Source organism: Solanum dulcamara, chromosome 11, assembly GCF_947179165.1.
Source record: "Solanum dulcamara chromosome 11, daSolDulc1.2, whole genome shotgun sequence".
NCBI lineage: Eukaryota > Viridiplantae > Streptophyta > Magnoliopsida > Solanales > Solanaceae > Solanum > Solanum dulcamara.
In genome coordinates, this window is record NC_077247.1 from 2,477,426 (window position 1) to 2,498,928 (window position 21,503).

Sequence of the window (21,503 nt, forward strand, 5' to 3'; positions counted from 1 at the left end):
AAGAATTTAAATGAATCAAACCCCATAACTACGTAGCTAGCGTAGGATGGAGGCTATACCTCTTAAGTTCCAAAAAGAGGACTTTGATGTTTGGATCCAAGATGGTGATGTCATTTACCTTGGCAAGGTATTCGATGGATGTGGAAACAACATCGCTTTGTTGTATCATCACTAGCTTATAAGTGATGGTTGTGGGTATGAGAAACTCTCAACTAAGTAATCATTGTTTATTATTCTTTTTAAACTTGAATTACATATTGATGTTGAGATGATTTTGAGTTCTGAGCTGAGTCTTTCTAAGAGAAGTTTCTTGATACTTGCTCTTACTTTCCTGCCATTTTACATACTTGTACATTCCATGTACTGACGTCATTCGACCTGCATCATTTTATGATGTAGATACAGGTGTTAGAGAACCTCAACAAGCGCATCATTAAAGATCATTACTTTTTAGCTATATGGTGAGCCCTTCTTGTATTCGGAGGAACTCGTTATCCTTTTATTATTGTTGAGTATTATATTTCTTTTGAGGTAGCCATGGACATGTCATTGGCACCACATGATAGTGTTAAAGGCTTTAATGACAGAGGTTGATGATGTAATTGGAGTAGTTCTCCTTTGAAACTACTTCTTCCAAGGATTATTTCTTTCATTTGATGTTGATGATGGCGAGCCCACATAAGTATTCTTATTTTCACTTAAGTCTTCTATTGATGAACGAATGAATGATGAGACCAAGTGGTTCTCTCGAAGGTTAGAGATGGTTTCTGAGTGTCAACCATGCCTAAGGTGCCCTATCGGGGTGTGACAAACTTGGTATTAGAGCACAAAGTTTAAGAGTCCTAGGGTTTCTATGAAGCTATTTCTCGTAGAGTCTTGCTTATGGGTATGTCGTACACCACACTTATAATTAGAAGGCTATAGGAAATTAGGAATAATTTCACTTACTTCCTAATCTGAGTTCGTGCAATGGAATTTAACTCTATAAAACTTCCTTTCTAATTCTTGTGTTTACACATTGTAGACCATTCCTCCTAAACGTACAACCAGTCAAAGGAACGCTACAAGCACTGAGGTTCCATAATTAGAGATGCCTATACTGAGAACTAGGGATCGACCTGTAAGGTCTACTGAGGTACCCCAAATACCTATTGTTCATACCACTCCTACTTCAGAGGTAGAATTCAGAGGAGCTATTGCTATGCTTACTCAACTGGTAGCTTCCCAAATGGGTAACCATAGTTCACCAAGTCCTAGCTTTAGCTCTTAAGAGTCGTCTGCCACTATAAGGATTAGAGATTTTCTAAGGATGAACCCACCAGTCTTCACAGTGTCTAAGGTTGAGGAGGATCCTTAAAATTTCATCAATCAAATATGGAAGATATTGAAAGCGATGTATACTATCGAGGTTGATGGTGTTGAGTTTGATTCCTACCAGCTCAAGGATGTGGATAACGTTTGGTATGACCAGTGGGAGTAGAGTCACGAAGAGGATGCTGGACCTGTAGTTTGGGATGAGTTTGAAAGCACTTTCCTTGACCACTTCTTTCCCCAAGATCTACAGGAACCAAAAGTTGAGGAGTTTTTGAACCTCAAGCAGGAGAGCATGACTGTAAACGAGTATAGTTTGAAGTTTATTCAGTTGTCCAAATATGCCCCAAAAATGATTCCTCATATGAGGTCCAAGATGAGGAAGTTTGTCTCTTGCCTAGGCAAACATATAAAGAAAGAATGTAAGGCAATGCTAATAATTTTTTATATGGATTTTTTTAGATTGATGGTGTATGCTCAGCAAGTTGAGGATGACAAGAAAAAGGACCAAGAGAAATACTTAAGCAAGAAGGCTAAGTCTGCTAGGCATGAGAACGAGTAGAAGAAAGGGAAAGGTAACAAGTCCTTCTTTCATAAAAGCTCTTCTCATTATGCACCTTCCTCAACAAGTGCTTTTACACCTAATTAGAGGTCGCTAAGTCACCAGATTTTCTAAGCTCAGGGTTCTCAGTCCCAATTAAGTGTGGCTTAAGGTTCTAGAGGAAAGCCACAGTGTGTTATATGTGGGAAGCTCCATTTGGGAGAGTGTCGTGTGGCCACCAATGCTTGCTATGGATATAGAATGACAAGTCACTTCCAAAATGAGTTTCTTTGAAAGAGACAGGGAGATAGAGGTAGTAAAGCTCAGTTTTCTTTTGCAAAAATTAAGGTAATCAGAGAGGTGCAGCTTCAGGTATAGGAGAGGGAACAAACCGTCTGTATTCTATGGGTAGTTACCAAGACTAAGAGAATGCACCTGATATTGCTACTGGTATGCTTTGAGTCCTTTCTTTTGATGTGTATGCATTACTTGATCCGGGTGCTACATTATCTTTTATGACTCCTTACTTGGCCAGTAAATTTAAGATGCTTCCTGAGTGTCTTATTGTGCCTTTCAACATGTCTACTCCTGTTGGTGAGTCTATCTTAGCTGAGAGGGTCTATAGAAATTGTACTACATCAATCTATCATAGGGATACCATGACTGACTTAATTGAGTTGGAAATGGTTGATTTTTATGTGATTCTTTGCATGGACTGGCTTTATGCTTGATATCCCTCAATTGATTGTAGAATCAGAATTGTCAAGTTTCAATTTCCAAATGAGCATATCTTAGAGTGGAAGGGGAGTTCTGTAGTACCTAAAGGTAAATTTATTTACTATCTTAAGGACAGAAAGTTAATCTCTAAGGGATGTATATATCATATAGTTCGTGTCAAAAATATTAATGATCAAGCTCCATCTCTTGAGTCAGTTCCCGTTGTGAGTGAGTCTCCTGAAGTCTTTCCTGAGGATCTACACGGAATACCTCCTGATAGAGAGATAGACTTTGGTATTGATATTTTTCTTGATACATAACCTATCTCCTCTCTTCCTTATAGGATGGCTCTCGCTGAGTTCAAAGATTTGAAAGAACAGCTGAAAGACCTTCTAGATAAGGAATTTATTAGGCCAAGTATCTCACCTCGGGGCGCTCCTGCCATATTCGTGCGAAAGAAAGATGAGTACCTTAGAATGTGCATTGATTACCGATAATTGAAAAAGTTTACCATAAAGAACAAGTATCCTATTCCCAAGATAGATGATTTATTTGACCAACTTCAGAGTGCCACATGCTTCTCTAAGATATACCTCAAATCAAGCTATAATTAGTTGAAAGTGAGAGAATGTGACATCCCGAAGACAGCTTTTCGAACCCGCTATGGTCAATTTGAGTTTCTTGTTATGTCCTTTATATTGACAAACGCTCCTGCAGTTTTTATGGACTTCATGAACTGGGTATTCAAGCCATGCCTGGATATGTTTGTGATTGTCTTCATCGATAATATTTTGGTCTACTCTAGAAGTAAGAGTGAGAATTTTAACCACCTTAAGATTATCCTTCAAACTCTCAAGGAAAGGGAGTTGTATGCTAAGTTTTCGAACTGTGAGTTTTGACTTACCGTTGTAGCATTCCTAGGGCATATTATATTTTGTGATCGAATTCGAGTTGATACTCAAAATATTGAGGCAATTAAAATCTAGCCCAGACCCACCTCTCAAACTGACATAAGGAGTTTCTTAGGTTTGGCTGGTTACTATAGGAGGTTTGTTGAGGGATTTTCATCCATATCCTCTCCATTGACTAAGATGACATAGAAAAAGGCTAAGTTTCAATGGTATGATGCTTGTAAGAAAAGCTTTTAAGAGTTCAAAGCTAGATTGACTACTGCTCCAATACTATCCCTACCCAAGGGAATGGATGGTTTTGTAATCTATTGTGATGCTTCCAAAGTTGGGTTGGGATGTGTGTTGATGCAGAAAGATAAGGTCATTACCAATGCCTCTAGACAGATTAAGGCCCATGAGAGAAACTACCTCATTAATGACCTTAAGTTGGCAGCTGTGGTATTTTCTCTTAAGATCTGGTGTCACTATCTTTATGGTGTGCATGTAGATGTATTCACAGACCACAAGAGCTTGCAGTATGTATTCAGTCAGAAGGAGTTGAACTTTAGGTAGAGGAGATGGCTAGAGTTGCTCAAGGATTATGACATGAGTATTCTCTACCACCCAGGTAAAGCAAGTATAGTTGTCGATGCTCTTAGCAGGTTATCCATGGGGAGTACAGTCCATATGGAAGACGAAAAGAAGGAAGTGTATAGACTTGTATGTTTGGGAGTTCAACCTATTGCCTCTAGTGACTGTGGTACAATAGTCTGGAATAGAGTTGAATCATCTCTAGTTGCAGAGGTGAAAGGAAAGCAAGATTAGAACCCCATTCTCTTTCAACTGAAAGACGAGGTTCACAAGCAGAAGGTAATGGCTTTTGCCAAAGGGGGAGATAGAGTGTTGACATATCAAGGGAGATTATGTGTTCCAAGTGTTGATGACATTCGAGAGAGAATCATTGTAGAAGCCCATAATTCCATTATTCCATCCATCCCGGTTCGACAAAGATATACTGCGACTTGAGAGAAGTATACTGGTGGAGTTGAATAAAGAGAGATGTAGCACAGTTTATGTCCAAGTGCCCGAACTACCAACAAGTTAAAGTAAAGCACCAAGCGCCTTGTGGAGTGGCTTAGAATATTGAGATCCCGAAATAAAAGAGGGAGATGATCAATATGCACTTCATTACCAGTTTATAGCGAAACCACAAATAGCATGACTCTATTTGGGTTATTGTGGATAGGATGACCAAATCAGCCCATTTCTTATCAGTTAAGACTACGGACACCGCAGAAGATTATGCTAGACTTTAAATTAGAGAGATTGTTAGACTACAAGGAGTTCCTTTTACTATCAACTCAGCTATTGGAGCTCAATTCACAACTCAGTTTTGGAAGTCATTTTAGAAGGTTTTGGGTTCAAGAGTGAACCTTAGTACTGCTTTTTATCCGCAAACAGATGGCCAGGTAGAGAATATGATACAGACTTTGAATGATATATTGAGATCCTATGTTATCAACTTCAAAGGTAACTGGGATGATCATTTACCTCTTATTGAGTTTACATACAATAATAGCATCCATTCGAGTATTCAAATGGCTCCTTATGAAACTCTATATGGAAGGAGATGTAGATCACAAATTATTTGGTTCGAAGTTGGTGAAGCTGAGTTGATTGGACCATATTTGGTTCACCAAGCTATGAAGAAGGTGAAAACCATCCAAGAGAGGTTGAGGACTACTAAGAGTCACCAGAAATCCTACACTGATGTTAGAAGGAGAGATTTTAAGTTTGAAGTGTATGATTGGGTATAGTTGAAAGTTTCACCCATGAAGAGTGTGATGAGATTTGGAAAGAAATGGAAGCTTAGTCCCCACTACATTGGTCCTTATCAGATTGTGAAGAGGGTTGGTAACGTAGCCTATGAATTGGAGTTGCCCCAGAATTAGCAGTTATTCATCCCGTGTTTCACATCTATATACTTAAAAAGTATTTGGGAGATCCTTCACTTGTTGTCCCGACTGAGAGAATTGGGGTGAAGGAGAGTTTGAGTTATGAGGAGATTCCAGGCTAGATTCTTGATTGTCAAGTTCGCAAATTAAGAACTAAGAAAATGGCATCTGTTAAAGTCCTATGGAAAAATTAATTTGTTAAAACCTACATGGAAAGATGAAGAAAATATGAAGGCTAAATATCCACATCTATTCGTGCCTTCCGAGGATAATGTTCAAGGCATTATTCCTTACTTCTATCGGAGTTTTTGAGAAATTGATGTCGTGATGATATTCGTTATTCATGTCCCCTAGTTTCATATTCATTCTAGGATGAATGATCCCAAGGGGGAGATATTGTAATACTCCCTAAAATGTTGTATGTGGTATTTTAATTCCTGATGAAAATGATACTGCTTCTGAAGTTTGGGCAAAACTTTTTATAGGATAGTCTAAATTAGGTGATTCAAATTTCTGAATAATCATATCTCACGGTAGGATTCTCCAAATTGGTTGATTCTTGAATGACATGAAAGTGTACTTCTAGAGCTACAATTCATATGAGACACCAAATCCTAATTAAAAAGTTATCTTGTTCAAATGAAGCTCCGAAAAAGGATATTCCGTTAAAAGAAGGTTCATCTCACCAACCATGCAAAGATCTAGATCCATTTGACATCACCCATGATATCAATAGTCCTGCATTTGACATCATCCATGAGATCACAATCCTCCATTAAATTATTAAGATGATCCTTTGTAATTATTTTTATTTATTGTTAGGTCCCTCCTCTACACCTATAAATACCCACCTTATTTCCTCATATTATTCATCAAGCTTTTTCAAGAAACTCTTCTCTCTATATATTTCTTTACTCATTCTCAAATATAGTTTTAGTTTTTAGTAGTGTAGAAATACTACTCCGGTGATTCTTATACTCCGGGTAGTACATAAAATGCTCCGGCGAGGAAAAAAGGCTAGGAGTTCAAGATTGTTCATTAAGTTCTTTAATTTAGAGTAAAGCTTCGGATTTCAATTATGTAAGTCTATTCATAACATTGGATTGAGTTCGTTCATGCTCCTAATATTTAAATTCATCGTAATTAAGTTATAGTTGATTTTACCCTAATTTTGAATTCTAAATAAATTAATTTTTTTTCTATAGAGTTAGATATATTTATGCATTGAGTTATTATTATTTTTATCTCTTATATTATTGTAATTATTTTTTGTGGCTACCTTCCCATTAACCCTAGTTGATTTGATGTTCATGAATATTTTTACAAGTATTTTAAGTAATGATGTTGTCTTTTAATATTCATTGACAAAAAGAGTGATTTGAATTAATACTATATATGTATTTTATTGAGTTTTGAAAGAGCAAAAGAATTGAGTTTAAATGAATTTGATTAAATGATGCTTTTTACAACATATTTTGATGAGATATAAATGATGTTTTGAAGTTTAATTATTGATGAAGAGGTAACAAGATGAGTTTGATGTTTTAAATAAAATTCCAAAAAACTAGATGATGATGTTAATATGAGTACATATTTTGGGAGTAGTATTGATCATCGAGTTGGGTAAGAGTTTAATTGAATCAAATCCTAGAACTATGTAGTCAGCGTAGGATGGAGGCTATACCTCTTAAGTTCCGAAAAGAGGACTTTAATGTTTGGATCCAAGATGGTGATGTCATTTACCTTAGCAAGGTATTGGATGGATGTGGCAATTATATCTCCTCGTTATATCATCACTAGCTCATAAGTGATGGTTGTCGGTTAGAGAAACACTCAACTAAGTAATCATTGTTTATTATTCTTTTTAAACTTGCATTACATAGTGATGTTGAGATGATGTTGCGTTCTGAGCTAAGTCTTTCTTAGAGGAGTTTCTTGATATATGTCTTTACTTTCCTTCTATTTTACATACACGTACATTCCATGTACTGATGTCATTCGACCTGCATCATTTTATGATGCAGATACAAGTGTTAGAGATCCTCAACAGGCGCATCATTGAAGATCATTACTTTCCAGCTATTTTGTGAGTCATTGTATTCGGAGGAACTCGTTATCCTTTTATTATTGTTGAGTATTATATTTCTTTTGAGGTAGCCATGGACATGTCATTAGCACTATCTGATAGTGTTAGAGGATTCATAAACAGAGTTTGATAATGTAATTGGAGTAGTTCTCCTTTGAAACTACTTTTTCTAAGGATTATTTCTTTCATTTGATGTTAAAGATGGCGAGCCCACATAAGTATTCTTATTTTCACTTAAGTCTTGTGCTGATGAACGAATGAGTGATGAGACCAAGTGGTTCTTTCGGAGGCTAGAGATGGTTCTAAGTGCCGGCCATGCCTAGGGTGCCCTCTCATGAAATGACAATATCTATATTGATATAAGACCTAGATCGGGACCAGGTCGGTATATAGGGCATTCCCGAGCCCCTCATGGTGATCCCAGAAAGGCGCATGGATCCTACTTCCTGGTTGGGATTTAAAATAGGTATATATATCTTGGTATGAGGTACTTGGCACAGATGGTATTACTAGTTTTATTGCATGACTTTCATTCATATATGCATTTCCTATCACCGGCATATTTGTTTGTACCTATCTGTAGTATGGGATACCATATGGATTTACTTGTTTGTGAGTGAACTTCCTGGGTACACAAGGGCTCAGGAGGTATTGTCGTACTATTCACAAAATTTTGGCGGTATAAAGGATGGTTTCTTGTTTGAAGGTAGTTATTGTCCTTGTTCTTATTTATCTATGTGTTTGTGTAGGGATTTAGTTGATACGGTCCTTTTGGCCTTTATGTGATATCTGTGGTTACTTCGGTTAGTAGGTTGTCACTTAGTTGTTCCCCATTTCGTAGTGTGTCATCATGCTTAGGACTTGGGCTGGAACCACCAGGTACATCCTTGGTTTCCTTGTTTGTTACCTATCTCTCTCTTTCTTATATCTGATTCTTCTTATTATAGGATTTCATATTATTTTATTAGTTACATGTGATATATACTCCTTGATTATATGTTTTTTATACTTGCTTTATCTTTGGAGCTCAGTCGGCCGATGCCTACTAAGCGCCACCTATTGGTACTCATACTATACTTTTGCACCCTGTAGATCATAGTACGGGTTTGCACTAATGATTTGGAGATTGAGCGGAAAAGCGCTTGGATCTTGAAGACGGGTGAGATCTTGGCATTCAGAGTTGTCTATCTCCTTCTATTTCACAGTTGACTAGTCTTTATTTTATATCCAGAGATAGTTTGTATTACTATTATGGTATCTGCATAAACCTTGTACTTCCTTATTTATCTTAGTAGCTCGACTACCAACTTATACCAGGTCTTGGGGGTTATCTTGTTGTATTGGTATTATTATTCTTTGATTATTATTATTATTATCATTTGCTTCTTTCCTTCTGCTTATGATGGTCCGTTGCCTATGGTTTTGGACTGTGGGTTTAGGCCTACCTACCGATGGGTTGATAGTAGGTGCAATCATAAATTGAGAAATCGGATCGTGACACTTGATGCCTGAAGTCCAAATAAGAGGCTGAAGACACTATTAAAGTTACTTTGCAAAATAGAAGTACAAAATGTTACATACAGATAGGAAAGGAGAAACGTTACCAGTGCCAAGAGTAATTCACAGAACAATGTTGTGCATGATCACTTTGTACCTGGATCTTATACTGTTTCAACTATTTTGAGCAGTGGCGAAGGCCCTTTCCTTCGCGATTAGTAAGCTCTTCATTGTAGCCAAGCTTACTGCTAGCCCATACGACTACGACTGCTCGTCGCTTCTAGTCGCCTTATTTCGTCACCCGAGATCCAAGTCAACACCGGAAAATATCTCTTGCTTCCTCATGGTCGGACTGGCTTCCATCCTTTTGGGCACAGGAATGCGAGAACCAATTCGATTAATCAATCGTTTTTGTTTTAATCAGGTAATTGTTTCTCTAACTATCTTTCATTTCTCAGAAATGTTTCAAAGAATCCATCCTTGGTCGGGTACAATATTCTTTTGATTTGTCCCTAGTAGTCGTTACCCGAATTTGTGAAGATTCTCAATTGGAGGCCTTATCGCATGCTTCATTTCCATTATCGCAATTCTAGTCATAATTTCTTACTTCCATTTTTCCGGTCAAGCACTCTTTTTTCTTTGTCCAATACCGTCTTACTCGAAAACCAAGGCTGGAGTATTAGACTTGTTCTGCTTCGATGGGGGGGCAGTCCCTTGGACATAGTCCTTTCAGGCAGTGGTCGTTTAGTCTATGGTCCATTGGATGGTCGATGCAAGACAAAAAATTGGAACACATTGATTCCGCTCGTTCCCATCCTTTGCTTCAGGGCCTGTCTAATGGAAAACTAGGAGCACGGAAGCGATGAAAGCATGCCCATTTTCACCGGCTAACACAATGTGTTACAGCTTACAAGGTCATTTATGTTGATTGAGTCATCTAGCGGGAAACTAGTAATTGAAAAATTAACATTAATCAAGCTCTTGACAATTTCAACTTTAACTTCAAAAGCTTCTTTTTAAAAATTTCAATCAAATCTATGTCCAAATTGTTGGAAATTTGGGAGAGAAAGATAACACAAATAATACTCAATACTTAGTAGAAGAGAAGTAGTGGAAAGATGATTTTATATTCAACCTTTTTTTGCTTCAATATGGCTAGATTACATGACTATTTATAGGTGAATTTATCCATGTTTCTAGCCTCTTCACATCATCCAAGTTCATGAATAAAACTAACTAGACTTAATCTTGACCAATTTATGTATCTCCTAATACATTAATCTACTAGTTCATGAACTAAATTAAATACAATATGAACAAAGTAAATAATGTGATCAAGTTTATTTTTTCAACACCCCTCCCCTCCCCCCCTCCCCCCCCCCCCCCCCCGTAAACTTAATTCACTACTCCAAGAGCCATTCGCAGCTTCTGAAAAATAACAACCTTCAATGGCTTCGTGAAAATGTCTTCAACTTGGTCTTGAGATTTCACAAATTCAAGCTCTACCTCCTTCTTCGATATGAAATCTCTAATTAAATGATACTTAGTATCAATATGTTTGATCCTTTCATGAAACACATGGATCTTGGCCAACGCAATGGCCGATTGGTTATCAATATAAATCTTAGTTGTATCTTCTTGTGGTTGGTGAAGTTATTTCAACAAGCTTCTTAGTCAAATTGCATAACAAATACAGGAAAAAGCTGCTACATACTCTGCTTCACATGTTGACAAAGTCACAATTGGTTGCTTCTTGGAATTCCATGTAAATGCAGAATTTCCAAAAAAGAAAACAAATTTGGTAATACTTTTCCCATCATCAACATCACCAACCCAATCACTATCACAATAGCCAATGAGCTTGAAGTGCTTGGAAGATGCATAAAAAATTCCATAATCAAGTGTCCCTTTGATGTACTAGAATATTCTTTTGGCTGCTTTTAAATGAGAAGTTGTTGAATTTTCCATAACGCGATTAACAAGACCAGCACCAAAAAGAATATCGGGTCTCATATAAGTTAAGTAACTTAAGCTTCCAACAAGACTCTTGAAATATGTGGGATTGATATTTTCTCCATTTTCACGCTTGTATAGTTTAATTCCACAATCCACGAGGGTGTTAACAAGCTTGCAATTCTCCAACTCAAATTTCTTGAGAATTTCCTTTGCATATTCTCCTTAAGATATAAAGATGCCATCATTCTTCTGTTCCACTTTAATGACGAGATAATATGACATTAGGCCAATGTCCGTCATCTCAAATTCTCTTGCCATTGACTTCTTGAATTCTTCAAACATCTTTGAATTATTTCCTGTCAAGATCAAATCATCCACATACAAACAAACAAGTAATGTGTTATCAACTTCATCATTTTTTACATAAAGTGCATGCTCATGTGGACACTTTAAAAAACTATTTGCTTGAAAGTATTTGTCAATTCTACAATTTCAAACCCATGGAGCTTGTTCAAGCCATAAACAGTCTTCTTCAATTTCAACACTTTATTTTCATCTCCTTCAACCTTATAGCCCAAAGGTTGATCAATGTATACTTTCTTCCTCAAAAATTCCATTCAAGAGAGCCAACTTCACATCTATTTGATTGATTTTCCACTGATTTTGAGCTGACAAAAAATTAATCAAGTGGATTGTCTACAAACGAGCAACTGGTGCAAACACCTCATCATAATCAATACTGCCTTTTCTTGTACCCCTTTGCTACCAATCTTTATTTGTACCTCTCTACTTCACCTTTGAAATTTTTATTTAGCTTGTAAATTTATTTGACTCCAATGGTGCTTTTTCCTTTTGAAAGTTTTGTCAACTCCCAAGTGTCGTTCTTTTTGATTGCCCTAATTTCTTCATCCATCGCATTTCTCCATTTTTGTTTAATGCAGCATATTCATAACTTATAGGCTCACTATCCACAACTAAACAAAAGTGAGTGAAATCACTTAAATTTTCTGTTGCGGTCTCGAAGACTTCTAGACTATCGAGGTACACTGCTTGAACTTGATTCTCCAACTTTCTGAACTTGCGATATAGGTGTTGTAGGTGGTGTAGTTGGCTGATCAACCACTTCTTCATCATGTTCATCATCAAGAAATCGACTAAAAGAGTAATCTTTCTCTTTAGATTTTTATTCCCAAACCCTATATTCATCAACTTCTACATCTCTGCTTATGGTAACCTTGTCATTTCTTGGGTTATATGACTTATAACCTTTAGATCTTTGTGCATAACCAATGAAAACATACTTCTCACTTTTTTCATCAAGCTTAGGTCTCTTCTCATCTAGCATATGTAAATAAGCAATGCTTCCAAACACTCACAAGTGAGCGACTTTTGATTTGAAACCACTCCAAACCTCTTGCGGTATTTTTTCATGAACACTTTTGGTGTGACGACGATTTGATAAATACACTGCACAGGCAACTGCTTCAGCATAAAACTCCTTTTGTATATTTTTGGTCTTCAACATACTTCTTTCCATGTTGAGAATAGTTCGATTCTTCCTCTCCACCACGCCATTTTGTTGAGGATCTTGGAATGGTCAAAAAATAATGTATTCCATTTTTCTCACAAAAAGCCTTAAATTCATTTGAAGTGAACTCTCCACCATTATCGGACCGAAGTGAATTTATTTGGTAGCCACTCTGTTTCTCCACCATGCTCTTAAAATTCTTGAAGTTTTCAAACACCTCAAATTTTTTCTTCAAAAAATACACCCAAGTTTTTCGAGAATAATCATCAATAAAGAGAAGAAAATAATTACTTTTATCAAATGAGACTGGTTTGATAGGTCAGCACACATTCATATAAATTAATTCTAAAGGACATCGTGCACTTGTCAATGAATCTTTGGGAAAGCTTTTCCTCAATTGCTTTTCAAAAAGGCATCCTTCACAAGGCTAATTAGGATGGTTAATGGTTGGGAAACCTTTTACCACATTTTCCTTTTTCATCAATCTTAGACTATCAGAGTTCAAATGGCCATATCTCATATGTAAAAGCCGGATGAATTTTTGACAAATGAAAGTAAGCACCTTGGTACATCACTTTGAAGATTCAACACAAATTATTTTTAGCCATGGGAACTTTGGCTAACAATCTCCCATTTTCATCTTTGATGGTCAACTTTTTGTCTTTCAAATGAATGTCAGAATTTTTATCCAAAAATTGTCCCAAACTCAAAATATTACTTTTCATCTCCGGTATATACATGGCATTGGTGATAAATTGATGACTTTCATCTTTCAAATGAATTAAAATTATATATTTTTTTATTTGAACTTTTGAAGAGTCTCTAAGAGTGATGTTTGCACCATTAAACTCTTTAATCTCAACAAATAAATGTTTATTCCTGCAAATATGACTACTTGCACTGGAATCAAGGTATCATTTATTTTTTTCTATATTTTCTTCTTCTTTACATGCGATGAGTAAAGTGTCATCTTCATCTTCATATTTCCTCTCAAAATAATTATTTATCTCCTCAAAAATATTTTTATATTTCCATAAAAAATAACCATATTTATGACAAGTATAACACTCAATATTTTATTTGTCATACCTTCCTTGATTTGACCTCCATCCTCTACCTCTTCCACAGCCTCTTTCTTGGTTGGACTCTTGGCTTAATTTTTCTTTGGTTGGAGGTTTACTACCACCTCTTCCTCCTCTACCACTACCTCTTCCACACCTATGAACTATTTGTTATGAGCCACGCCTTTCATCTTTCTCCTTCAAAGAAAGTTTTGCTTGCAAAGCTTGTTCAACTGACTCTTGTTTCGCTTTCTTCAACTTCATGTGCTTGCAAAGAACCCGTGAGTTCTTCTATGGTCATGGTGTCCAAGTCCTTGGACTCTTCAATAGAAATAACAATATAATTAAATTTTGAATCTAGGGATCGTAATATTTTTGCAATGACCCTATCATCATTTAAGACTTCACCATATCTCTTCATTTAATTGACAATCGCCAAGACTCTTGAAATATAATCCAAAACTGATTCGCATTCCTTCATTAGCAGGGATTCAAATTCTCCTCTTAAAGTTTGAAGAGGAACCTCTTTTGCCTTGTCCAAACCTTTAAAGGAGGTTTGAAGAATATCACATGCTTGCTTGAAGTTGGTTGCATTTGCAACCTTCTCGAACATCTTTTCATCCAAACTTTGATGGATGAGTGTGAGTGCCTTTTGGTCTTTCTTATTTGTGGCAGTGGCATTTTCTTCTTCTTCAACTCCACTCTCCACAATTTTCCATACTTCATAGGCTCCAAGTAAAGCCTTCATTCGGATGTACCAACTTCCATAATTTTCTTTGGTGAGCATCGGAACTTGGAATAGAATTCCATTGGTGTTACTCATTTTCATTCTACATTTTTTGTCTTTCAAACACACCAACTCTGATACCAAATGTTGAAAATTTGGGAGAGAAAGGCAACACATAATACTCAATACTTAGTAGAAGAGAAGTGGAGGAAAGATGATTTTCTATTCAACTTTTTCTTGCTTCAATATGGCTAGATTACATAACTATTTATAGGTGAATTCATCCACGTATTTAGCCTAGCATATATGTATCATAATTAATACTTCACATCCCCAAGTTCATGAATAAAACTAACTAGACTTAATCTAGACCAATTCATGTATCTCCTAATATATTAATCTACTAGTTCATGAACTAATTAAATATAATGTGAACAAATTAAATAATGTGAACAAGTTTATGTTTTCAACACAAATGCCTACTAAGATTGCTGGTTACTTACTGACAGCATGAAGTGAAGCCAAGAGAACTTCTCCAGGGACCATGACCATGAACTTCTTGAAAGCTTGGGATGTCCATAACTTATCCAGTTGCTACTCTTACCCCATTAAGAATAGATTTTGCTCAATTTTTCTGTCATCTTTTACAGCTTCCTCACACTACATTGCATTGAATAACAACCTTTAGGTCTAGCTTTTTAGACTTTTTGAAACATGAAAAGCAAATATGAGGCTCTTTTGGCAACTTTAGGGACACAAAAGTACCATCTTGGAGTGTTAATTAATTAAACCTCCCTACGATTAGGATATAGTAATGCACCAACAAGATGCTCATGGAAGATAAATTAGTGTTTCTTTTGTTAAAAAGTAATTTCTAGCTATTTTATTTTCCTTTTGGAAGTGCATAATCTGCTTCATTATTGAGTTTCTGTCAACTATCATATTCAATGTTTACCTAAGAAAATAATGCAGGTCTATGATAAAATTTTGTGGAACACTGACAAGTAAATAGACGAACGACCTTTCGAAATGTAAAATCAATTATTCTCTCATAATAATTTGTATCAGAATCAGACTTTTAATATATAATTAAATAAAACAAGAGATGTAAAGAATATGAATTAGCATACACATAGTTGGGGATATCAATGAACAGGACGTAGGAATTAATTGCATTAACCAAATATATGACATTAAGCAACATTACCAGATATCATCCATCAAAAGGAGGAAAACAGAATGAAATCCGCATCTAGTCGTTGTTCTTCACCTTATTTCTCCGCTTTTAGATTTCCATTTTTTCTTTTTTGGAAGAGTTGGAGATGCTAACACTTCATAAGAAGCCTCGGACGTGATTTGTTTTCCATCGACTTTGATTTGGTTTATATGAGAAATCTTGGACCATTCAGAATTAGAGCCACTCAAACAAGAGCATCTTTCACTCAATAAGGGGCAATTGTAAATCTCCAATTCCCTTAGTTTCACAAGGCATTTTGTGGCTTCAACGGAGGGAAGAAAGCTTACTTTTACACACCAGTATAGGCCCAATCGTTCTATGGAAGACATATTTTTTTATCCATTCAGGCACAACTTCAAATCCAAATCATAAAGATGCAGTTCTGCTAAAGAAGAAAGATTTTGGAGCCATGCAGGCAGAGAGTCCCAATGAGGTCGCCCAAAAAGTGTTAGAACATCTAAGAGAGAAAAGTTGAAAGTTATCCTCACGTATCTCACTGTTAGGACTGTCATCATAATCAAGAATCGGGGAATGAAGTGACATCCTCTTAAAATGGACCAATCCTTAAGTAGTTTAAGCAAAAAAGAGAATGAAGCCCCTTGGGGAGACAAGTCAGCTGAGGACAATCAACAATTCTCAAGGATAAAATGTTGGTTATTGGTTTGAAAAAGGAAGAAAAAAAGAAAGTAAAAAATGTTTGCTATTCCACGTCGGTGAGATATCAGATGCATATAGTTTTTGTTAGCTACTTAAGGAGCTTAGCTCCATCGTTTGTATCTACACCACCAAAAATATAATTCCTTGTACACTAGAGGAGAAGTTTAGAGATAATTCTCTTGAAGATCTCTTTAGATATAATATTTACGAATTGGGTGTATGATGAAAAATATTGTGTATTGTATGGTGTACTAATTTCCATATATTGAATACTTTTCTGAGAGACCCGTGGGTTTTCTCCAATTGGGGTGTCACGATACGATTTCTCAAGTCATGATGACACCTACTATGACCCACCAGTAGGCAAATCGACTAATATCTTAGAACTGAAAGTAATAGGATATCAGGGTAAAATAACCGCAATCTAGTCTAAAATAGTAAAGTAATAATAGGAGAATACAACAAATGGGTGAAAGAAACTAAATATATATACAAACAAAAAGGATCCCTCCCAGAAGCTGAAAATCACATGTACATAGCTGTTAATAAAAGAGTACAAGTCCCAAAAGTGGACCACGGAAACAGAGTTGTCTCAAAAAGCAAAAGATAGGCAAAATATATATACAGAAGAAGAAGGGTAAATCTAGAACGCTGTGTGATCACCTTCGCCTCCGATCACGACCATAATTGGCTCGAATCAACGCCAGTAGCTAGTACTCGAACCTGCATCACGAAAATAAATGCAGAGTATAGTATGAGTACCAAAGCAATAGGTACCCAGTAGGCATCATAGACCGACTGATCAAGATAAGCAAAAGTAAACTGAAATGCGAGTAAAAGATCACAACCAAAGACAGGGCAAGAAGTAAATATAGGTATGCACACGAGTGTACTAGCAAATAAAGAGAGAATCTAACTAACTCTGCCACGCTCCCATAAACCAAACGGGTACACTCTTGCACAAATAAAGAATAACCACCTGCACGGACTTCTATAAGCCCGACAGATGCAAAAAATACTGAAAGAAAATGAATGGAACCAATGGATTTCAATAATATCACCATTTCCTAAACTTGAATCGAACCATTTCCAAACTCTGAAACCTCAACCCAAAGCTGAGAGTAGATGAAGACTTAGAACGAAGATTCATCAGGGAATTAGAAATTTAACCACGTGCAAGCTGGACCATGGAATGCAATCAGATAACTGTAGTTAATGAGTCTAATGAGTAGCCTAGACCATAGACCTTAACCAGATAACTGTATCCAAACATTGAACACGGATAAGCTAGACCACGGACTTCAACCGGGTAACTATAGCTAGGAAGCCTGAACATAAATAAGCTGGACCACAAACTTTAACCTGGTAACTATAGCTAAGGAATTGGGCTAAATTAGAATCAGCGACCAATCGTGCGTCATAGGATGTACCCCCAAACCGAGTGTCATAAATGCACCACTCCAGCGAGAACTAAATATAACCCGAATCGCCGAGAAAATTTCTAAAATTAAGAATCGAGAAATACAAGACCGACAGGAGAATAGGTCATTATGGAGGTAAGGTCACAAGTTGAGGTACTACTTAACTAAGGCTCAAACTATCAGACTCCAGTTTGATAAATCAGTCTACAGAGAGCTTACTGTCTGAAATAATGTCGGGGGAGTTCTAAGGCCCAAAGGCACCAAACTAGCACAAGTCTAGGGAAATCACTAGTTTAAGCTTAGACTAAGGCCCAACATGCTTCCAAACATATAACCACAGGTAAAATATTCATCACAGGATAGGAACAACCAACAATCACAAGAGTCACGCTTAAATGGTCTAATAATTTCTCGAAAATGGCACCTACGACATGGAATATAGAAATTTAGCATGCTCGACACCTAAACCCCTCCAAACTCATACAATTCAATATACAATTGCCTAAACATGCTTAGTCACCTAAACCCCTCTAAACTCATATAATTCAATATACAATTGCCTAAACATGCTTAGTCTAACGAGGAAAAAACTATAGCATATATGTAAGTCGATCACGCATGCTCCAACTCACGAAAATAGAGCTTTTCCCTTTTGAGCAGCCTCCGAATGCTTCCACGCTATCAACAATAGAATCAATACATTAATACAGTCGTTATGGCACTAAAATTATCGAGTTCAGAGATGGACCAATTTTGCGGTCTAAAATAGAAAATGTGAGACCCGCATTCAAAATTTTAAAATTGGTTCTAAACATCACCCCAAGCTCACAAATCAATTTGATAAATAGTATGGGGTTGGGAAACTATGAAAATGGGCATGCACAAAATTCTCATAATTTGAACTAAAACAGTTAAAGAAAGCAGCAACTTAGAGTAGCTATTTCTCACAATCGACGTCCCCACAAACCAAACCAAACATACCACGATATTCCTTATAAAAAACCCCCATAATTTAGCCTCAAATATTACTAATAATGGAGTAAAATTGGCCAAGTTACACTTCTCCAAAGTTCAACGATATAACACTCCAAAAATTACTAGAATGGTAGCTAACTATGAATTCTTACCCCACACGAAGCTTCCCCTCATGTTTTCGAGCTCACCACTAGATTCCCCATAAAATCTCTTGAATTTGGACCTTTGAATCGTCTAAATTGAGCTTGAAATGAAGGAAATATCAATGTTTGATGTTGAAGAAGTGAGCTAAAGCCAAAGACTTACACCTCCGTGAATGCGGCCATGGCCCCACGATCGCGGAGAAAAAAATCATGGACCTCCGCAAATGCGGCCCAATTTTTGTTGCACCAGATATCAACTAAAAAGCTTATATTTCTCAAGTTTCAATATTATGACGGGGTGCTCGATATTCGATCGGATTTCCATGCGCATATATGAGACATGCTACCCCACCAAATTCAATGTTTTGGACTCAGTGACGCAGTCAAAATTTTCATATGAGGCCTTTACGACTGAAAGTGAGTTCCACACCCAATGTCCATTTTGAGACAAATTCCACAATGAGCCTCGGAATTAGATCGGAAATCTCGAGAAGCAAATGAAGGGTCATTTTAGACCAAAATCAACATTTCAAAACTAGCGCGCTATCAAAATTTTCATCCGAGTGCATTTTCTAGGAATGTTGACCAAAGTCAACTATGAGTCAAATTTCAAAGGCAAAAGCGTCAAATGATCCTAAACTCGTACTGATTGCCCTGGTACTCGTGCCGACCATGCTACTAACCTAATTTGGCTACTCCGGAGCTAATGGAACCATTAGGTCATTTTTCTAAACTTATGACCAAAGTCAACTTCTCAATTTATAAAAGCTCCAAAATAGAGAAATGGGACTAATACCCAAACGTATGACTAGACGACTGAACAGTCAGTACCAGCAAGTCATAAATGACTTAGGGTCGCTACAAAAGTACTTTAAACGATGGAATGAATTCTTAAATTCAAAAATGACCTAGAGGGTCATTATTGGGGAATTTTTCATGATAAATTTTTGTGTTGTTATTCTCTTTAAATTTATCTATTATTTTCTACTTGAACGCGGTCCAGAAGGGATGAAAATTAGCTAGTGTTTTTTTTCCAACAAGTGGTATCAGAGTTTTTGTTGTGAAATAATTCTTTTAAAATTTTAGTATGCTTTGTGGTTGCAGCTTTGTCTGATTTTCCACATTAGAAAAAAATTTTGAATTAGAATTATTGTTTTCAAGCAGAAGTTTCGTCCTAGTAGAGTTTGATTTCAATGTAGTTTGCTATTCTGGTGGAGTTTCTTTGGGGTACTTGTATATTTGGTAATAGTGGAAATAAGTACAATCTAAAGAGGTTCTAGGTAAGGAAAGATTAGGTACTTAAGTGTATCCATTATGATCCACCTCTCTTTCCTGCGAACTAATTTAATGGATACTTTTCATTGCTATTGTCCCTGATAAGTAAGATGGGGATAAAATTTGAGATCGAGAAATTTGATGAGTGAATTAATTTTGGCTTCTAACAAGTGCAAGTTAAGGATGTGTTAATCCAATCTGAATTACACAAGGCGTTGAAAGGTAGACCAACTAGTGGAAAAGATGATAAGGGTTCAGAAATAATTGAAAGCAATAGAGACTCGAAAAAAATCCAAAATTAGTGATGATGAATGGAAAGAGCTAGCAAGACATGAAAGCGGCAAGTCAGATTCGTTTGTGTTTAGCTAAAAATATTCTTGCTAATGTGATTGAATTGTCTACAACAAAGGGGTTGTAGGAGAAACTTAAAGAATTGTACCAAACCAAAAGTATTTCAAATACGCTATATTTAAGAAGCAATTTCATAAATTACAAATAGATGAAGGTATGACTATTTCTGATCATCTGAGTGTCTTAAATGGATTATTTCTGAATTGGAATCTATTGGAGTAAAAATTGATGATTAAGACATGACACTTCGACTCATCTGGTTTCTTTCATCATTTTATAAGCACATGCAACCCATTTTAATGTATGTAAAGAAAACTGTAATTTTTTCGAAAGCAACGAGCAAATTAATTTTTAAGGAAAAAAGATTGAAGAATGGAGATGAAAAATCTTAAGAAAATTCAACTCTTGTTACTAAAGAAGAATGGAAACAAAATAAAAGCTCCAAGAAGAAGGTCGTTTGCTAGAATTATAATCAACCAAGACATGTTAAGAGTAAATGTCCAAATAGTGGGGCGAGTTCAGTTGGAAGCTCCAAAGGAAATGCTGACAATGTTGTCTCCCTAGAAGAGGGGGTGATATTATTTTGTAAGAAGGATGAAAATCCGCATGGCATGAATGCTACCTTTAGAATTGCCATGGAAGAAGATGTTTAATTGATAGCTGGTCCATAAATTTTCACATGGGCATTGGTTGATAGGTGATCCAAGGTGTGTGGTGGAAAGGATGTCGATCACTAATGAACTCTCAAAAAATTAATAAGAGGGTTGCACCATAAGTTATTAGTAAGGATTTTTTCGACATGAGCTAAAATTGAAATTCTTGAAATTGAGAAGTGATTTCAAGTGAAAATTCTTAGATTGGTTTTTTAATCTGAGTGGATGTACTCTTTATGGTGCGGGTATGATAATTCTTGAATTTAGAATTATGATTGTCAGTAGCAGACAATGTGAAAGTTGCAGTTTCGCATGGTTGGCCGAGTATAGAGTTAGGTAGAGAATTAATTATGTTATGTATAGCTAGACAACTGTAAAGGCCAAGGGATTGAATTTTTTCTTCTTTTTCAAAGGTGGAGATTTGTTGGTTACTAGTTTTAAAAAGAAACAAAAAAAGAAAGTAAAAAATGTTGGCTATCCCACATCGGTGAGATAGCACATGCATGTAATTTTGTTAGCTAT

General features: G+C 36.3%; 1 pseudogene; it reads right to left on the reverse strand.

Annotated features, from left to right (window-relative positions):
• Positions 1–15,410: 15,410 nt before the first annotated feature.
• LOC129874341 (uncharacterized) lies at positions 15,411–16,159 on the reverse strand (annotated as a pseudogene).
• Positions 16,160–21,503: the final 5,344 nt, after the last annotated feature.